Raw genomic sequence first — 20,776 nt, 5'->3', positions numbered from 1 at the left:
CACTGTATCACACAGATTAAGGGAGATGCAGAGTTGGGCTAGTTTTATACACGGTCATGGTTCTATTAGCATCCTTTTATACTGGTGTCTCTTGCTGATGCTTTGCTATACAAGACTGGAACATTACATGAAAGTTGTTAATGTGTTCAAGGCTGAGATTGAAATACTGAATTGTGTTTAGTTATTTTGTATAAGGTCAAATATATTTTGTTATTTAGAGAAAATTAAATCAGAGACGTATTTCCTATTTATGTAAAGTTATTTGATACATGAATATTCATTAATTAAACTTTTGATTATTAAAACTTGATACATTAAATCATTATCCTGGTTGCTTCCCCTTTCCACTGCATTTCAGATTACTATGCCATAGTGATTCCTTTAGAAACCTAGGACTGTTTTAAAGGAGGCCACACAATGTCATCAATATGCTAACTTTGATTATTTCTCGATTATTTTTTATTTTTTATTCTTTTAGATCCACATTTGTTATACATGTCAACATCCTCCATCCGTTTACTAAGAACAGGAAGCAAACTGATTTGTCGGCTGTTTAGGGCCAGCAAAGGGAGCTTTACTATTTATAGTGGAATTGAAGGGTTTAAAAACACAATGCCTCTCTAGTTGTTTTGTTCATGTCAGCCTTTTTAAATGTCAATTTGTAAAGTTGTTTTCCCTCCAAGAAATATCTTTGCTATCTGTCAGACCCCCTGGAAGACGAGCTGTCGCCATTTGGAGTTGGCTAATGAGAATCCCAATCAATTCTATAAAATATGAATTTGAACGTGGTTACATTTCTCCAGCCTCACCCTCAAGCTGTTTACAAAAAAAAAAGGTGACACCTTAAATTCGTTGGGTTGACCACATCGTTGTTGTTGGAATCCCAGGTTGCACCTTAAATTAAAGTACAATATTGGTATGATATGAAACAGCTGTTTGCTGAGTAATGAGTCCACAGTCACAAAGGAAGTGTATGTAAGCCGACATGTTTTTAATCGAAGCTCATTTTCACCGTGAAAATCATATTTTATGCAACACAGGAAAATGATGTAAGACTTTGGTCTTGTTTATTCAGCGACTTCTTTGCCCTGTAAGGAAGACGGAAAGAAAATAATGGATGAGTATTAATAATGAACATGTAAAATATATGAATATATGAACAGTTAGAGATAATGTAATGGATGAAGCATTAAAGGCTGAGCTTTGATTTTCAATGTTGAAGTACCATCTTAGTTTTGAATTCATCTATTTTGACCCTACCTGATATGTGCTTCTTAGATCTTAAATACATTTTAGTGAGTGTAAAAGGTCAGTATTGACCTCTGAGAAAACTATATCATAGGTTGTGTTGATGTGGCCATATTTGAACATGAGTCAGGTTTAGGTTTAGCAGCAGCTCCGTACCTTTCCAGTGTCGCGTGCCTTGGCTCTGAGCTTGTTGACTTGAGACTCAGCGATGTCAGCACGCTCCTCAGCCTCCTCCAGCTCATGCTGAACCTTCCTGAACTTAGACATGTGGCCGTTGGCTTGTTCCTCCTGGGTGCGGAAAAGAGAGGGGGAGCATAAAATTAGCGTTCAAAGTTTGAAGCTTCAGGTAGCAAATTAATATTATAGGTATTTTAAAGTACTTTGTTATTGACAGATTTAGGAAAACAATGTATATAGGGAGATAGATGATCCAGCAGAGAGAATGAGTGGTGAAATGGGGGATCAAACCACTGCCTCCAGGGATGTTCAGTGTCTAAAACAAGTATTCACACCCCTTGGATAACATCACATTTTATAGTGTTACAAATTCAGATTAAAATGGATTTCAATTTCAGTTTTTTGTTCAATGATCTACACAAAATACTCTGGAATGTCAATGTGGAACATTTTAAAATAATTTATGAAAAATAAAACACTAATATATCTGGACTAATTTGTATTCACCCCCCTGAGTCAATACACGTTATAAACATCTTTGGCAGCAATTACAGCTGTGACTCTTTTTGGGTAAGTTTTCTAAGAGTATTTCACACCTGGGTTTTGCAATTTTTAAAAATCTAAATGTGTTTATTCTCAGAAATGCCTTCTGGAACATGTGAACTTTCATGTTCCTTAATAGCAAACTTCTATATGCCATCTGTAAATACAAATACATTGTTCAATTACGAACCTAGTTGGTTTAGCCACGGAAAAAGTCAGGAACCTTCCCGCTAGCTATGATTGGCTGAGATTATGGATGGGCTGTACATGCTAAGAGATTAGTTCTGATTGGTCTGCCACGTAGCATGCATCTGTCTATAACATGAGCTGCTCAGTATGTGTAGATAATCCTTGCTACTGTGGCTTTTTTGAAAGATATAACATTAGCCACGGAGAACTGCAAAAGTGTTGCTACTGCTATCAACAACATTGCTGTCCTGAACCCAGTTGGTTATCTTTAGCTACCTGCAGATTCATACTACAGCATTTCATGCATGGTGGCTAGCAATGACAATCAGTTTGTATTGATAGTAGTATGGGTTGGGATTATGGTTCTTTGTTTAGCTAGCTAGCTAGCTACATGTCTAAACAAAAGACTCCAAGTACTAGATGAAGAGGCCAAGTACTAGATGAAGTCAGATTAGGGTATAGGCCAAGGACTAGATGAAGTCAGATTAGGGTATAGGCCAAGTACTAGATGAAGTCAGATTAGGGTATAGGCCAAGTACTAGATGAAGTCAGATTAGGGTATAGGCCAAGGACTAGATGAAGTCAGATTAGGGTATAGGCCAAGTACTAGATGAAGTCAGATTAGGGTATAGGCCAAGGACTAGATGAAGTCAGATTAGGGTATAGGCCAAGTACTAGATGAAGTCAGATTAGGGTATAGGCCAAGGAATAGATGAAGTCAGATTAGGGTATAGGCCAAGGACTAGATGAAGTCAGATTAGGGTATAGGCCAAGGACTAGATGAAGTCAGATTAGGGTATAGGCCAAGTACTAGATGAAGTCAGATTAGGGTATAGGCCAAGTACTAGATGAAGTCAGATTAGGGTATAGGCCAAGTACTAGATGAAGTCAGGTTAGGGTATAGGCCAAGTACTAGATGAAGTCAGGTTAGGGTATAGGCCAAGTACTAGATGAAGTCAGATTAGGGTATAGGCCAAGTACTAGGTGAAGTCAGATTAGGGTATAGGCCAAGTACTAGATGAAGTCAGATTAGGATATAGACCCCCATATAGACCCACTAGACCGAGTACAGCCAATTAATATTCAACCCCATCACCTTTAACTTGGTGATACATAGACATTTCTTCTGAAATTACTTGCACTATCAATTGAGTCATTGTTTACTGATGCGCAGTAGTAGAACTGAATTCAAATTTGAATGTCTACGAAAGAAATAATGTTTTTGAATGTATGCTTTCAAAGTATTTGACAAAGTATGTGACTCACCGCTTCCTCAGCCTGCCTCTTGTAGGCCTTGACTTTCATCTGCAGCTTATCTACCAGGTCCTGAAGTCTGACAACATTCTTCTTATCCTCCTCAGTCTGTGGGACAAGATCAAAGAATCAATGCTCCAAAGTTTGATACACAAACCTGTCTGTGTTAGTGTCAAGTTTGGGATGAAGGCACTTTCTGTTACCTGGTAGGTGAGCTCCTTGACTCTGCGCTCATACTTGCGGACTGCCTTGATCGAGTCTGCACCTCTTCTCTGCTCGGCCTCCACCTCATTCTCGAGCTCACGCACCTTTGTGGAAGAAATTAACACACAAATTTGTTTCAGGTGGTGAAATCAGACGAAACAAATCTTAGTACAACAGAGGTATATTCTTCTACCCAGTCAAGGAGGCACAATTGTTGTCTGTTCCTATGTACTTTTACAATTGTAATTGAAGGGATCTGTAATCATACAATTTCATTATCTATGTGGGTTATTGAGAGAAAGTCATTACACAATGCTCCTGTGTATTTGCATGGTTAAATACATTTTCGGCAATCAGTATTCCACCCTAATCCACCCAACTGTTAACTCACCCTGGACTCCAGTTTCTGGAGCTGCTTCTTGCCTCCCTTCATGGCCAGATTCTCAGCCTCATCCAGGCGGTGCTGCAGGTCCTTGACTGTGACCTCCAGGTTCTTCTTCATCCTCTCCAGGTGAGAACTGGTGTCCTGTTCCTTCTTCAGCTCCTCAGCCATCATGGCCGCCTGGAATGGTAGTTTTTTAATTTATGCACCAATTGGCACCAATCATAACGTCCTTCTGAGGACTTTGTTGTGGTAAACCAGCTCAGCTATCCAACCATTGGCCCATGGATACAAATGAAGTGAATGTAATTGAATAGATCATAAGGACTCACATCAGTAATAGCCTTCTTGGCCTTCTCCTCTGCATTCCTGGCCTCCTGGACGATGTCTTCGACCTCTCCCTGCACCTGCACCAGGTCAGACTCCAGCTTCTTCTTAGTATTCAGAAGGCTGGTGTTCTGAAGGAGTTAAAACCATTTTTAGGACTATCAAGAGAACTTTCAGGTCACAAGGCAGAAATGGTATACCTGGTTGAGTTTCATTCGAAATGGCTTTTGACCCATACCTGGGAGTGCAGCAGTCCAACACGCTCGCTGGCGTCGACCAGCTCAGTCTCAGCCAGTTTGCGGCCTCTCTCCGCCTGCTCCAGAGCAACTCTCAGCTCCTCGATTTCAGCCACCATCAGACCGTTCCTGCGCTCCACCATGGCTGCCTGCTCCTTCATGTCATCTGCGACGCGGACGGCGTCATCAAGGTGCAACAGGGCATCCTGGGGTTCACAATGACATGGGTTCATTAGGATTTGTGGAAGTAGAGGTGATTGGGTCATTGATTTAAATGCTCCTTGGTAAGAATTTCCCAATATCCTTACCTGTCTACAGCATATTAGTAAACGCTATTCAAATCCTCTTTATTTTCTACAGATTCACAAACAAATCTCTCCCTAACCTTCAGATTGTTTTGCCTGATATCCCGGTCCCTTTACCTTGAGCTGTCCCTGGACGTTCCTTAGCTGTTTCTGGGCCTCAGCGGCCTGCCTGTTGGCGTGGCTCAGCTGAACCTCCATCTCGTTCAGGTCTCCCTCCATCTTCTTCTTCACCCTCAGGGCATCATTCCTGCTCCTGATCTCAGAATCCAGGGTGCTCTGCATGGAGTCCATCATCCTCTGGCTGTTCCTCTTGATCTGCTCAATCTCCTCGTCCTTCTCAGCCAGCTTCCTGTCCACCTCACCCTTGATCTGGTTCAGCTCCAGCTGCACACGCAGAATCTTGGATTCCTCGTGCTCCAGTGTTCCCTGGACAAAGAGAAGCAGTCGGGCCAATTGCGTTCAATACATTTGGATGTGTATAACACAAGGAATGAAATATATATGACTACAATAAACACCAATACAGGGATTGTGGGACTGTAGCTGGCGTTGGCTAATGTACTACTTTAGTTGTATTGTTTGTATATCGTATTTTACATTTGTGTGACTGTCCTTGTCTATCAGTGTTTTGTTATTTGTTGTCTTGTGTTTTCTGTGGACCCCAGGAAGAGTAGATGATGCTTCTGCATCGAAATGATGAAATGAACACTGCTTTTCCCATCAAACAGCTGTAGTTTGTACCTCAGCCTCCTCCAGAGCGGTCTGGATCTCAGACTTCTCTGTCTCCACGGTCTTCTTGGCCTTCTCCAGCTCATGGATGCTCTTGCTAGTCTCTCCGATCTGCTCAGTCAGGTCAGAGATCTCCTCTGCACACACCAAACACAGGAGCAGTTTAGACTTGGGAGATGTTCAGTGGATACCACCAATACACTGAAGTTGACATTGAATCATAATAATTAATTAATTAATCAGAATTTCAAATGGTCTTGCAAATCTAACTGCCACGTCTTCAGCAAAATTAATGCAGTTTACACAGTTTTAAAAACGTAACAATACATTCACAGACTGTGTGCCCTCTGACCCCTACTCCACCACTTCCACATATCTACAGTACAACATCCATGTGTACCTTTGTGCATAGTGCATATGCTCTTGTGTGTGTGTGAGTGTGTATGTGTCTATGCCTATTTCTGTGTTGCTTCACGGTCCCTGCTGTTCCATAAGGTGTTTTTTTAGTCTGTTTCTTAATCTAATTTTACTGCTGCATCGGTTACTTAATGTGGAATAGAGTTCCATGTACTCATAGCTCTAATTAGTACTGTGGAATAGAGTTCCATGTAGTCATAGCTCTATTTAGTACTGTGGAATAGAGTTCCATGTAGTCATGGCTCTATGTAGTACTGTGGAATAGAGTTCCATGTAGTCATAGCTCTATTTAGTACTGTGGAATAGAGTACCATGTACTCATAGCTCTAATTAGTACTGTGGAATAGAGTTCCATGTAGTCATAGCACTAATTAGTACTGTGGAATAGAGTTCCATATAGTCATAGCTCTAATTAGTACTGTGGAATAGAGTTCCATGTAGTCATAGCTCTAATTAGTACTGTGGAATAGAGTTCCATGTAGTCATGGCTCTAATTAGTACTGTGGAATAGAGTTCCATGTAGTCATGGCTCTATGTAGTACTGTGGAATAGAGTTCCATATAGTCATAGCTCTATTTAGTACTGTGGAATAGAGTTCCATGTAGTCATAGCTCTAATTAGTACTGTGGAATAGAGTTCCATGTAGTCATAGCTCTAATTAGTACTGTGGAATAGAGTTCCATGTAGTCATAGCTCTAATTAGTACTGTGGAATAGAGTTCATGTAGTCATAGCTCTAATTAGTACTGTGGAATAGAGTTCCATGTAGTCATAGCTCTAATTAGTACTGTGGAATAGAGTTCCATGTAGTCATAGCTCTAATTAGTACTGTGGAATAGAGTTCCATGTAGTCATAGCTCTAATTAGTACTGTGGAATAGAGTTCCATGTAGTCATGGCTCTAATTAGTACTGTGCGCCTTCCATAGTCTGTCGGACTTGGGGACTGTGAAGACACGTCTTGTGTGGTATGCATGGGTGTCCGAGCTGTGTCAGTAGTTCAAAGAGACAGCTCGGTGTATTCATGTCAATACCTCTCAGAAATACAAGCAGTGATGAAGTTAATCTCTCCTCCACTTTGAGCCAGGAGAGATTGGCATGCATATTATTAATGTTAGCTCTCTGTGTGCATCCAAGGGCCAGCAGTTACTGTAGTAGCTGACATGTATAGTTTGAGTTTCCGCAAACATAGACACTAGCTTTACTCAACGCCAGTGGCATGTCTTTAGTAAAGATTGAAAAGGTAATGGGCCTGGATAGCTGCCTTGGGGAATTCCTAATTCTACCTGGATTATGTTCCATTAAAGAACAGCCTCTGTGTTCTGTTAGACAGGTACCACTTTATCCACAAGAAAGCAGGGGGTATTTAGCCATAACACAAGTTTTGCCAGCAGCAGACAATGATCGATAATGTCAAAAGCTACACTGAAGTCTAACAAAACAGTCCCCACAATCGTTTCATCATCAATTTCTCTCAGCCAATCATCAGTCATTTGTGTAAGTGCTGTGCTTGTTGAATGTCCTTCTCTATAAGCATGCTGAAAGTTTGTTGTCAATTTGTTTACAATAAAATAGCATTGTATCTGGTCAGCCACATTTTTTTCAAAAGGTTTACTAAGGGTTGGTAACAGGCTGATTGGTCGACTATTTGAGCCAGTTAAGGGGGCTTAACTATTCTTAGGTAGTGGGATGACCTTTGCTTCCCTCCAAGCCCACACTTTCTAGTAGGCTTAAATTGAAGATGTCGAACATTGTCCGCTATTATCCTCAGTAATTTTCCATCCAGATTGTCAGACCCCGGTGGCTTGTCATTGTTGATAGAGAACAAAAAAACATCACCTCTTCAACACTAACTTTACGGAATTGAAAATTACAGTGCTTGTGTTTCATTATTTGGTCAGATATACATGGATGTGTAGAGTCAGCATTTGTTGCTGACATGTTACGTCTAAGTTTGCTGATCTTGCTAATGAAAAAATAATTAAAGCAGTTGGCATAAATCTTTGGATTGTTCAAGTCCAAATCATAAAGTTATTATAATACTGTTTTAAAATGGTGTTGATGATTACAGTTCCCTCCATTTTCAAAACACTATTCAAACATGAGCCCAATAGAGATTATGTCAAATGCTCACGTTGCAGGTTCTTGTTCTCTCTCTTCAGAGTCTCCAGATGATCCAGAGCCTCCTCGTAGGAGTTCTTCATCTTGAAGAGTTCAGTGCTCATTGAGCGAACCTCCTTCTGAGCTCCTTCCAGCTCAGCCTGGCCCTCCTCATACTTCTGCTTCCACTCTGCCAGAACCTAGGGAAATCAATGGGATTTTCTTTAGGTCTTGATGAAGAGTTTTGAATCAGAAATATGCTACAATTATTCTGCATTTGATCATATAGCAGACAGAAAATATCACTCTAGATTGAGAATTATTAATGTTCACCTTGTCAAAGTTCCTCTGCTTCTTGTCGAGGTTGGCAGCCATGGCGTTTGCTCTCTCAACGTCAATCATGAGGTCCTCCACCTCTCCCAGCAGCCTCTGCTTGGTCTTCTCCAGGAGGCGCACTTGGAGTTGGTCGCCTCAATAGTCTCCTCAGCATCCTGCAGACGCTGGGCCAGCTTCTTCCTGTTGTACGACAGAATGTGTACAAATGTTCAAATAATAATTTCTTAGAGCCCCCTACGGCCCTCACCATCCACACCGTATATTTGAGTTTTTGCTGTTCCGTGCGACTCACTTGGCCTCCTCCAGCTCTTCTGTGCGCTGGATTGCATCAGTTTCATACTTAGTCCTCCACTGAGCCACCTCACTGTTCGCCTTCGACATGCCGCGTTGCAGCTCTGCCTTGGCCTCCTGCTCCTCCTCAAACTGCTCTCTCAGGAGGTCACAGTCATGGCGGGCAGACTGGACACTGTGGGCCAGTGCATTTTTAGCCTGTGAGAGAGAAAGTGAAAGACAAAGCGAGATATAAGAGATATAGACAGTAAAAGTCTCAGAGGGTGGCGTAGTCACTGTCTATATGAAGATCTAAACTCTGTAGTTCATTTTGAGTTCCTTACCTTGACCTCCTCCTCAATCTGCCTCTTCAGCTCCTCTACCTGCTGGGTGAAGGCCTGTTTGCCTCTGGTCAGCTGAGACACCAGAGATTCCTTCTCCTCCAGCTGGCGGCCAAACTCACCTGCAGGGACAGAGGGACATCCTGTTAATTGGGTCTCTGTTCTCTCAGATTGAACATTTATTTTAAGGTATCGCAGGCCAATGTTAGGTGTGAAACTGTGGAATATACTATCTGGATACATCCCCAATACATGTTATTGTGTTTTACTGAAGAATGAATTGGTTTGTTGTTCATTGTTGATGATGGTACCATTTTCTGTTAGGAGTCTGGCCCTCTGTCCACCGATGTCGTTGATCTGGCGAACATTCTCCTCATTCTTGGTCTTGATCTCGCTCAGCTGGTCCTCAAGAGTACGGCACATCTTCTCCAGATTGCCCTGTTAGTGAAACATGTTCCATCATTACTTTATATATGAGACTCCTGTCAACTTCAGTTCACTTGAATGGTAATGTCGTTGACCCTCCTCAACACTGCTTGATCAAAACATCACTACTCACCTTAGCCTTGGCGATGGCCTCCATGTTGCTGGAGAGGTCATCAATCTCCATCTTGTACTCACTCTTCTCCTTCTCCAGCTTCTGCTTGACACGCTGCAGGTTGTCGATCTGCTCCCCGAGCTCAGCCACACTGTCGGCCTGTTTCTTGCGCAGAGCGGCGGCCGTGGACTCATGCTGCAGGGTGGACTCTTCAAGATCACGACGCAGCTTCTGGAACTCAGCCTCACGCTTCTTGTTCATCTCAATCTGAACAGAAGTGGCGCCTCCAGCCTCCTCCAGCCTCTCGCTGATCTCCTCAAGTTCCCTGGAGAGATCGGCCCTCTGCTTCTCAACCTTAGCCCTGGCAGCACGCTCAGCCTCAATTTCCTCCTCCAGCTCCTCAATACGGGCCTAGAACAGGGGGCAGGGGCAGGGAGGGATGAACACTACAATACAGTTGAAAAAACTGTATTCATACAAAGCCAGTTTCACAGATATATTAAGTAGATCATGTCCCTTGCAACCTTCAAGCCACCAGGAAAAATGTTTGCTACCAGAATATATTTTTAGGAGATGTTTCAGGCGTGTTCTTTCCTGTACTGGAGCTTAGGTTCTGTATTGTACCTGGAGTTCCTTGATCTTCTTCTGTAGCTGAGCTCCCAGAGACTGTTCATCCTCTATTTTACTGAGGAGCTGGGATGTCTCAAACTCCTTCCTAAGAAACACAAACACAGACATTTTCAAACACATTTTGGGTTCAATAGTGTACAGAGAGAGTATTGTACGAATCACATGCAAATGTTCATTCATATTTACAAGAATTAGACAAGAACAACCGTTCATTTGCTCAATATTGCAGGTAAAATTGTAGTAATTTGTTTTTGTTTACTTCTTGATTTTCTCATCAGACTGCTGCTTGTCATTCTCCAGGTCCATTATGGACTCCTGGGCCAGTTTCAGATCTCCCTCCAGCTTTCTCTTGGCTCTCTCAAGGTCCATACGGAGCTTCTTCTCTTGCTCCAAAGAACCCTCAAGCTACAAGATAAAAACACACATGTATTGTTCAAATCTAAACAACAGAAGATAATAACATCCAAAAAGTCCAACTCCACTCACGTCGTCCACTTGCTGTTCCAGCTTGGTCTTGGCCTTGGTCAGAGTGTTGACTTTGTCCTCCTCTGCCTGCAGGTCATCCAGTGTCTGCTGGTGGGCCTCTTGGAGGGCTTTCTTCTCCTTGGTCAGCTTGGCAACACTCTCATCCAAAGACGCCATCTCCTCTGTCAGGTTTTTAACCTGAAAACGGCCACCACATAATTAGCCTTTTGTTACTTCACATAAATGGGAGATTTAGTTTCATATGTATTGCATTCATTTAATTCAGATTAGAAATGTGTCAACAGGTACTGTTCTATAGATTCAACACTAGGTGGCAGTGTACTCCATGCCAGTGTACTGAATGGAAGTTATAAACGAGGGGCAGCTGAACATACAGTAAACGTGGGGAGTACCACTATTCTACTATTTCGTGTCTTCATGTTTCCGCCACCCACAATACATCTTCAATTCCATTTCTGTTGAGCTATGTTTTGAGTTGATTATGGTTTGGGTTATTGTTTGGTTAAACAAGACCTTGTTTTCAGTGGCGTGCTTCTCCTTCTCCACTTTGGCCAGGGTGAGCTCCAGGTCATCAATGTCCTTCTTCAGCTCAGAGCACTCATCCTCCAACTTCCTCTTCTTGGCAGTCAACTCAGCATTCATCTCCTCCTCATCCTCCAGCCTCTCAGCCGTCTCTTTGAGTTTGGCCTCCAGCTGGATCTTGCTCTTGATGAGCCCCTCACACCTTTCCTCAGAATCGTTCAGATTCTCTGATTCCTGATTTCAGAACAGGATAAATATTTGCAGACTCATGTTGTTTATCAAAATATAGACTTGATTTAGTCATAGAGGTCAGAGCAAATCAACATTCATGAAATATGTATTTAACATGGGCAATAAAAAAATTGTGCTCGTTTATGTTTTCATGTGTATGAAAATATGACCTTATGAGGATCATTTCTCACTCACAGATGCAACTTGGAGTGCCAGGTCGTTCTTCTCTTGCAGAATGGACACCATCTTCTCCTCCAACTCCTTCTTCTTGGCCAGAGCCTTGGCCAGGTCTGTTTTCATCTTGTCAAAGTTCTCCTTCATGTTGGCCAGCTCCTTCTCCGTCTCTGCGCTCTTCAGCAGGGGCTTGATCTTGAAGTACACCTTCATCCATGGCCAGGTTTTCACATTCATGAATGAACGGATATTGTACTGGACGGTGAAGATGGCATCTCTGGTCGACAGAGAGGATAGAGTGGCATGGTGAGTGACAAGGCCCAGTGCCGTCAAAAACATGATTGTCCTCTGTTTTATATATATTTCCACACTATGAGTTGGGAATAATACTCTGAAATTGTGAAGATTATGATAATGCCCTTTTAAGTGTAAGCTTTGTTTGAAACGATTTCCTCAAATTGGTAATGTAAACTAGTCAATAGACCAATAAGAAAGAGCTTTACAAACCCCTTTCCCAATAACAGATAGTTTTAAATTTTTCGCCTTCCCACTTTTCACCTCCCCCCAGACAGTCAAGATAAATTCTTGCTTGAGAAATTGCTCTTTGCTAAGAAGCTATTTTTGTTTGTTTTCAATTAACCTCTTTGGGGTAGGTGGCTGCATTTGACATCTGGATGAAAAGCGTGCCCAAATTATGGCCCTGGCAGGGCAAAATAATTGAATGGTCTGACTGCATCGAGGTGCTTGGTTAAATGGTCACAGCAGGGTTCAGGACTATGTGAAACATCACACCACAGTTGAAAAATATATGGCTAACATAAATCCAATGAGGGGAGGGATGTTAGGGGGAAAGAATAAAGAAGCTAAATATATATATATATAAATATGTTTTAAATATATATTATATTAAATATGGGGATTTGAAATTATGTAGACAATTACAATGATGGAAGCCACAATCTATCCACAATATTAATGCTGATCTACCCCCGCCCCTCCCACTCCCCCAAAATACAAAATAATGATTGGGTAAATATCACCAATACAAATGACAGCTGAACAGCTTTGCCAAATCCCAAACTGCAGCACTAATAGAGCATTATAAGACCTACTTTCTCATTCTGATCAACTTACAGCATATACAGTATGTGATCATAATGCATTACATTCAGGTGGTTCACAGAAAGCTTTGCCAAGATGTCTACTCTTCCTCACCTCCTCTCCATCATCTTGGTGAACTCTTTTCTCATGAGGAATCCACGGCTGAGAGCCTGGACCATGCCGATCAGCACGGCCAGCTTCTCATCTCTCATCTCCTCCAAGACACCCAGCAGACCGGCTTTGAAGAACACCTGAGACACAGGTCAACATGGCCATTGGAACCAGAGTCAGATGGTGACAGATAGAAAGGGTTGGATCAGAACAGGGGAACAACATCACTAGATTCATTTGAACAACATAAATATTGCAATTCTTACAAACACACCATGAAATAGCTTGTTTAAAAGTTGTAAGTTATTGCAGAGGTGTAGATGAATAATGTACACAGATACAGGTAACTGAAGCCATACCACCCTAACACAATACACATGATAATGAGTTGAGTTTCTATACTTCTCCATCTTTTGAAGGAAGAAAAAAGGATGAATAACCAACTGGTGAGATGTTTTTGTACCTGACATCGACACATCGATGCATCAAACGGGGTTTAAATTATCATTGAAGTTCTGTTTTGTTGTCAGATTTTGCTGGGGGTATTTGACTGACCTTGGTGTGTCCAAACTTGTAATCGTCGTGATTTATATCAATGGACCCAAGGAGCTTCTCAGAAGCCTTCTTGTTGTCCATGAACTGGCCCTCAGGGATGACACTGGCATTCAGTACTTTGTACCTGAATGAGGAGACATTTTTAACACATGTCAAGTTGTAATAGGTTGGTTATATTACATAAAAAGTAAGCCTATTCTGGTGCTGCGAATGCCCTTGGAGCAGATCTTTCTGTGGTTGTGTGTGTGTTGTATGTTGTGTGTGTTGTGTGTTTGCATGAGTGTACCTCTGCTTGAAGTCAGCATAGATGATTCTGCTGGGGAAGCCCTTTCTGCAGATCCTGATACCCTCCAGAACACCATTACACCTGAGCTGGTGGATAACCAGGAAGTTCTCCATCAGACCTGGAAAAACAAACCATGTCTCTTTAATACTTATTAACAGATTAAAGGATTGGTAAGGTTACTGATACTGTATTGATAAAATGTAATATTCAAGTCAATATTTCTTGTACCTGGAGTCTTTGACTCGTTGGGGATCAGGCAGCGTACAAAGTGAGGATGAGTGCTCCTCAAGTTGGTCATCAGCTTTTGTAAGTTCTCCTGGAAGAGGGTTACAAACCATTTTCTCAGAATAATGTATGGTAATCAATGCTCCTTTTGGAGGACTGAAAATACACGTTTCAGAAGCTCACCCTGAACTGGGACGACACAGTCTGCATGGAACCACCCTTCTTCTTTCCTCCCTTCTTGGTTGTATCTGTTCACATGTAAGTAAAAGATCATTAGAAATGAGAGAATCAAATGCTGCCAATGAGATTGTGAAAAATAACAACTATTGACTTTAAAAACAATGTGGGTCTGAATTGTATCAAGTGCATTTGATGTGATGCTAGTCTTACCCTCAGGTGGGGCAGCAGGATACAGGGTAGCCATCAGTTTGACTGAGGACTTCCCGTACATCAGAATAACTGAGTCGTTCAGGGGGTCCTTGTTCTTCTCCAGCCAGCCAGTGATGTTGTAGTCCACAACGCCGGCGTAGTGCACCAGGGAGAAGTGGGCCTCTGCCTTGCCTTTGGCAGGCTTGGGTTTCTCATATGCCTTGGTTTTGCCAAGATGCTGATCGTTCAGCTTGTTCTTGAAGGTAGTGTCTGAAGCCTTGGGGAACATGCACTCCTCTTCAAGGATGGAGAAGATGCCCAATGGCTTTACAAAAAGAGATGTTTATCAAATTAGTGATTTTACATTTAGGATCACATTTATTTCTTTAGTAAACATACTTTTATAGGATTATATTCATTTAGGGGGCCATAATAGGAAACATATTGAGTTCTCAACAGTCAGAACATTTTTACCATTGTGATAATATATATCAATGTGCTCCCTATGAGCTTTGATGTTGCATCCCAATATAATCCTTACAGACAATTTACCTTCTCAATAAGCTCAATGCAGGCAGCCAAGTCCATGCCGAAGTCAATGAAGGCCCAGACGATTCCCTCCTTCTTGTACTCCTCTTGTTCCAGGACGAACATGGTGTGGTTGAAAAACTGTTGCAGTTTCTCATTGGTGAAGTTGATGCACAGCTGCTCCATGCTGTTGTACTGTTGATGGAATTTCAGAAGGGATCATTTCATGATACAAGGCTGTAATCCTTCTGAATCACAACTAAATGTCTTGTTCTGGTCTCATACTCACATCAAAGATCTCAAATCCGGCAATGTCGAGCACACCGATATAGAACTGCCTTGGATTCTTGGTGTCCAACATCTCGTTGATACGGATGACCATCCACAAGAACATCCTCTCATAGATGGACTTGGCCAAAGCCATGACTGCATTATAAACCTTCAATGATAATGCCTCAAATTAATACATGATATATTGACCATGTCCAGTGATAAGGTTGGGAAAAACAACCTAAGTATTTATAAAAAGCAATGCAATTGTCCCCAAAATAATTCATTTGGTCAGAAAATGTTTGATGCTGTGTATTTAACCGCTTCACCTGAGGCACAGTCTGTCCCTTGGTCACATACTCATTGCCGACCTTCACTCTGGGGTAGCACAGACATTTCAGCAACTCAGCTGAGTTCAGGCCCAGCAGGTAGCCGATTTTATCAGCCACTGGAGAGAGAACCAACATCAACAGATCGCTTGATTCTGATGTCACACTGACAATATAGTTTGGTCAACTCTTTTGATTTTAACCCACTTATATTATTTAAAATATTTCCTGGGGTTTTGAGTTTGTATCTCCTGCCTGACTTTCATGTGGCACCGTCTGTCTTACGTACTTGGGACTGGGAAAGGAACTAATGCTTCCCATATATTATGTCTTATGAGTGGGACTCACCCTCTGTGCCGTCTGGCTCGGCCTGCTCCTCACGCTGCTTCTGCTTGAATTTCAAGTTGCCATGGTGCATTACAGCTCCTGTCAGCTTGTAGATGGCCATTTTCTCATCGTTAGAGAAGCCCAGGATTGTAATTGCATCCTGGTATTAAAGAGGAAGTACAACAGTGAGGAACTGAATGGTAGTTTGCTCAGTTACAGTACACTGCCGTTCTGTGTTCAGTCCAGAACAAATGGGATGGTTAGAATGAACTGGCTTCTCAGTTCCACATTGATTACTTTTGGCCAACACACTAGTATATGACAGCACAATATGAGTTTTACACACTTCCACAGGGGACTTAGTGACAGTCTCTCATGTCTTACATTTGTATGCCTCAAGGTGGAGTGTGAAGGCATGAAGAATGGCCTTGAAGCACATGACTAACTAACACAAGGTGGCCAGCTGCAATCAAGTTGGATTTTATCAATGCATTCAGTGTGTATTGTGGTCCTACCCATTCCATGTCTAGAGTTTGGTTCACACTTTGTATCACTCACATCGGTGGCATCCAGCTCGACCTTGTCGTCAATGCTGGCCACAGTGATCTGACCCTGGCTGATCATGGGGAAGTCGTAAGGGTTGGTGGTGATGAGTGTCATTTCTGTGGACAACAGAGAATGGCTTGTCAGTTAAATCAGTGAGAATTCTGCTGTCCTACCTTTACAGTATCTCTCCCTCCTTTAGTCAATAGATGGACTCAAGGATACATGCAGTGTATAATGCATAGCATCAAAAGAGGGGGACTGGGGCTCCTGGACTAGCGTATCACAGTGCATTAGTTGATCTTTCCCATGAAAGACCTTGAAAGACCTGACCCATGTTTAGATGCCTTGTTACCTTGGAAGTACTCATTATAATAATATTAACAGTGTGAACTATGAAAACATTTTAATAAATTCCACAGATGGCGGTGTAAATAATTTCACCTTAACCTGTACTTTGCCTTACCAACTAGCTCAGGTTTGTGGTTGGTCATCATCTGGTAGAAGATATGGTAGCCTCTCTCAGCGGGCAGCTGGAAGGCCACTCTGGACTTCTCTAGCAGGTCTGAGAGAGAGAGAGAGAGAGAGAGAGAGAGAGAGAGAGAGAGAGAGAGAGAGAGAGAGAGAGAGATACAAGGATATAGATATAACGATATAGATATATAGATATAACGATATAACGATATAACGATATAGATATATAGATATAACGATATAGATATTACGTCTGATGATTTGATCTCCCCAAAATGGTGTGTTTGAATTTAAAGAGATTTTCCGGTACTTGTGTATACTTCATAGCCAGTAGTTCATAGTTCATAGTTCTGGAACTCTCACGAGTCAAAAGTGGTCCCTGACAATTTCGTACTACCTCACATTGGTGCAGATATGAGGCACCAAGTCATTGCTCTGTCTTTTGCTCTGTTGTGAGTGCAACTTGCTAGCTGTCACTCAAATGGTGAAGGGCTGAAGCTCATTGGCTGAAAATTGAATTACTAAGGGGACTGACCCACATGGGGGAACATTTTGGGAAAATGGCGCCACATAACTTCCAGGGAAACATTTCCTGGCTAATTAAGGTAAGAGAGATTGTGCATGTATGAACTACATATTGACACATCTAGACCAAAGCGGGAGGTTGAAAAAATGCTTGCTAGTCTTCAAAGTTCCACAGCATGTCATTAAGGAAAGCATTTAGAAACAAGGAAACCCAACTCACAGGTCTCAATGTCAGCTTTAGCCAGTTTTCCTCCTTGGAAGTGAATCCTGATGAATTTACCCTGTTGTAAAGCATGGGGTTAGAAATAGGTAAACTAAATAAATATAACATTTTACTTTGATAGACCACTTGAAATGTTACAGTTTGTTGGACAGCTGATGATAAAACTATAGTGAACTACTGAAATTTTTCCACTCAATATAAGGTAACTTCCACAGTATGCCCTTCATACTTACAAAGCGAGACGAGTTGTCGTTCCTCACTGTCTTGGCATTACCGTAAGACTCCAGCAGAGGGTTAGCTGCAATGATCTGATCCTCAAGAGACCCTGATTGAGACAAAGACAAGTTTCTCAGAAACTAGCAAACACTTTTCTTAAAACAGTATTCACCGCTTGAAAAACAAAGTGTACACAGAACACCAAACTAAAATGTGTTACCTTCATTTGTGTTATAAAAGCACAACCAACCTGCATTTTGGTGGGGTCTACTTCCTTCTTGACACCAGAAACAGCAATGGTGGCGAAGTACTGGATGACACGCTTGGTGTTGACAGTCTTTCCTGCACCGGATTCTCCGCTGGTTTATATGACAGACGGGTTTGAGTGTCAGATTGGTTTTTGCTAATCTGCATTGACAAATACACTGTTCACCTGTTTTCTAACAAAACTAAATTATTAACAAAGTATTTCCACTCATTGGCTCATTATAACGTGGTCTGTGCTTGTAAAACTGGTTGGACGTACTGCCAAGTTCTCTAAAACAATGTTGGAGACTTATGGTAGAGAAATGAACATTCAGTTATCAAAACATCTGTGGCAATGTGACAAAACGGCACATTCTTTATTGTCCCCAGTGCAAGGTGCACCTATGTAACATTTGTGTTGTTTAATCAGCTTCTTAATATGACAATATGGTCACATTCTTAATATTAGACCAACACTTTACATGTTGCATTTATATTTTTGTTCAGAATATTTTCATCACACCCAAGTCACACAACATCAGAATAGAAACACTTAATCAAGTTAAATGATAGAAAACAACTTACGTAATCAGGACGGACTGGTTCTCCTTATCTGGAACCAAAAAACATGTTGCTTATTATAACCAGTCAACATTTGGAGTACATCATTGTATTCATAAGCATCATCATGAATTTCATTTTGGAAAATTTTCCATTCAAGGCTAGAGAAATGAGAGATTCCCAGCAAACTGTTCTAACTTAGACTAGAAGACAGTAGATTCCATCCATCCATCCATTTCTCCATGAGAGCTCGTACCAATCATCATGAACTGGAAGGCGTTGTCAGAGACGGAGAAGATATGGGGTGGAGCCTCCATCCTCTTCTTCCCTCTGTAGGCGTTGACGACCTCTTCGTCGTACACAGGGAGCCACTTGTAGGGGTTCACCGTGGCACAGAAGAGCCCAGAGTAGGTCTGGATGAAAGGGATTTCAATTAGGAGATTAGCAAAGTTAGATTGACTTTTACCTGGATTTATGTGAGGATGTGGGTGTACTATGGTATACTAATGTGGCTCTACTGTATTGGTATGTTTTGGTTTCTACTATTCATTTGAGTGTAGTACTTTACGTGTGTATTGCTCATGTTCATGCATGTAGGAATTTCTTATGTTCATTTACAGTATGTGTGTATGTTTATGCAGGTTTCTTACATAGATCATCCATGCTGCATAACGCTCTTTGAGGTTATACAACACAGAGGCTTCATTCAGGTAGGTCATCATGGCCATGTCCTCAATCTTGTCGTACTTAGGGGGGTTCATCTGGTAGATGTCTGCTTCTTTGAACTCTTTGTCCTGAAATAGTCAGAAATCTAGATTTCACACGGATCGAACTGGTCATGAATGTTTTTTGCTGATTAAATACAATATAAATCTTTTTTTAAATGCTTACCCACATTTAATCCAAGTACTTTGTTATCACCCAGAAATACATGTGATTCTTGAATTGTCATTATCAATAATTCAATGCCAATTTTAAACAGCATCTATAAAAGTGTTTTATTTGAGGGTTATTTTCTGCTTTAAAAAGAACAAAGAAATGATTCTTAATCTTTTTTTGTTAGTGATTTCATATTGGCTTTGGGAATGTTTTTGATAATTTTTAACTTCAATACTTTTCAGATAAGACTTACCATTGTAGTGCCGTCAGGATTTTTGACTTTGACAGTACACTTTCCCTCTGTCCTGCCAGTGATCAAACCCTTAAGGTACAGCTCCTTGACATCTGTCACATAGCAGGCGTTCTTTGAATCAAAGGGTGCGGCTTGTGCCTCAATCCTTTCCCTCTCGGGTTTACGAAGGTACAAGGCTGCCTTGCCGTAGATTTTCATCTCCGCGTCCGTACTCATGGTGACGGTTCACTAGGAAAGAGATGAAACAAGAAACATGATTGACTCTGTGGTGCTTCCTCCACAGTCAACAGAGTGAGCGGTACTGTATCTCACACAGAATTCTTTTCACACAGAATATTGTTTCACCTTCTTTTTACCCCTCCTACAGATGTATTCGTACGTCTTGGAGGATCCTGTGAAACATTAGGCTGTTGTGAATAAGCATAGGTCTGAAGCCTTATCATTTAGCCCGCGAAGGACAAGAAACATTTTGAATGGCATAATTCAACTCCATCATTACAGCCATGTCCAATTCAACTACAGATGCAACCATACACTTTAATTTTCCTAGTTGCAATTCACTTTACATTCTCTCAAGAATTCTAAAAAATAGCCCTGAAAACCCAGTTACATTCTAGACCACCCCCTCATTTTACAAAGAAGGGTGCAGTAATCCCAAATTTTACTGTGAATGAAAGTTACACCTTACAATTGAAGTAAAACACATTTAACAAAAAACATTTTAAATCAATGCCACTTGATTGCGTATTGTAAAATATTACAAAAGACCAAAAAAAAAATACTGAAGTCAAACAATGCAGTTAGCTACTGCCTTAGATGCTGAGTGAAAATAGACTGTATGTACACACTAAGGAAGTGGAGAAAGTCTTACCACAGAGGAAGAAGGTATCGACCTGACTTATGAATGCTGGGGCCTCAGCCTCCTTATATCTGGCTGGAAGTGCCAACCAAGCAAAAGTTAATTATGGACACCTCTAGTAAAGGAAATGGATTGGATGTGAGACCCCTGTGTGTCTGTGTCTCTCTAGTCCCACCCACTTCGAGGAGCACCACACTCCTTATTCTTTTACCATGGATTGTTCTAGACTATTTTGAGACCTTAAGGAGGATCAGGTTGCC

At 41.5% G+C, this 20,776-nt stretch overlaps 1 pseudogene; it reads right to left on the bottom strand.

The window, feature by feature from the left end:
- Positions 1-970: 970 nt before the first annotated feature.
- LOC124042176 lies at positions 971-20,630 on the bottom strand (annotated as a pseudogene).
- Positions 20,631-20,776: the final 146 nt, after the last annotated feature.

Source organism: Oncorhynchus gorbuscha, linkage group LG08 (assembly GCF_021184085.1).
Source record: "Oncorhynchus gorbuscha isolate QuinsamMale2020 ecotype Even-year linkage group LG08, OgorEven_v1.0, whole genome shotgun sequence".
NCBI lineage: Eukaryota > Metazoa > Chordata > Actinopteri > Salmoniformes > Salmonidae > Oncorhynchus > Oncorhynchus gorbuscha.
Note: the sequence above shows the minus strand (reverse complement) of the source record. Positions and strands in the feature narration are given on the sequence as shown.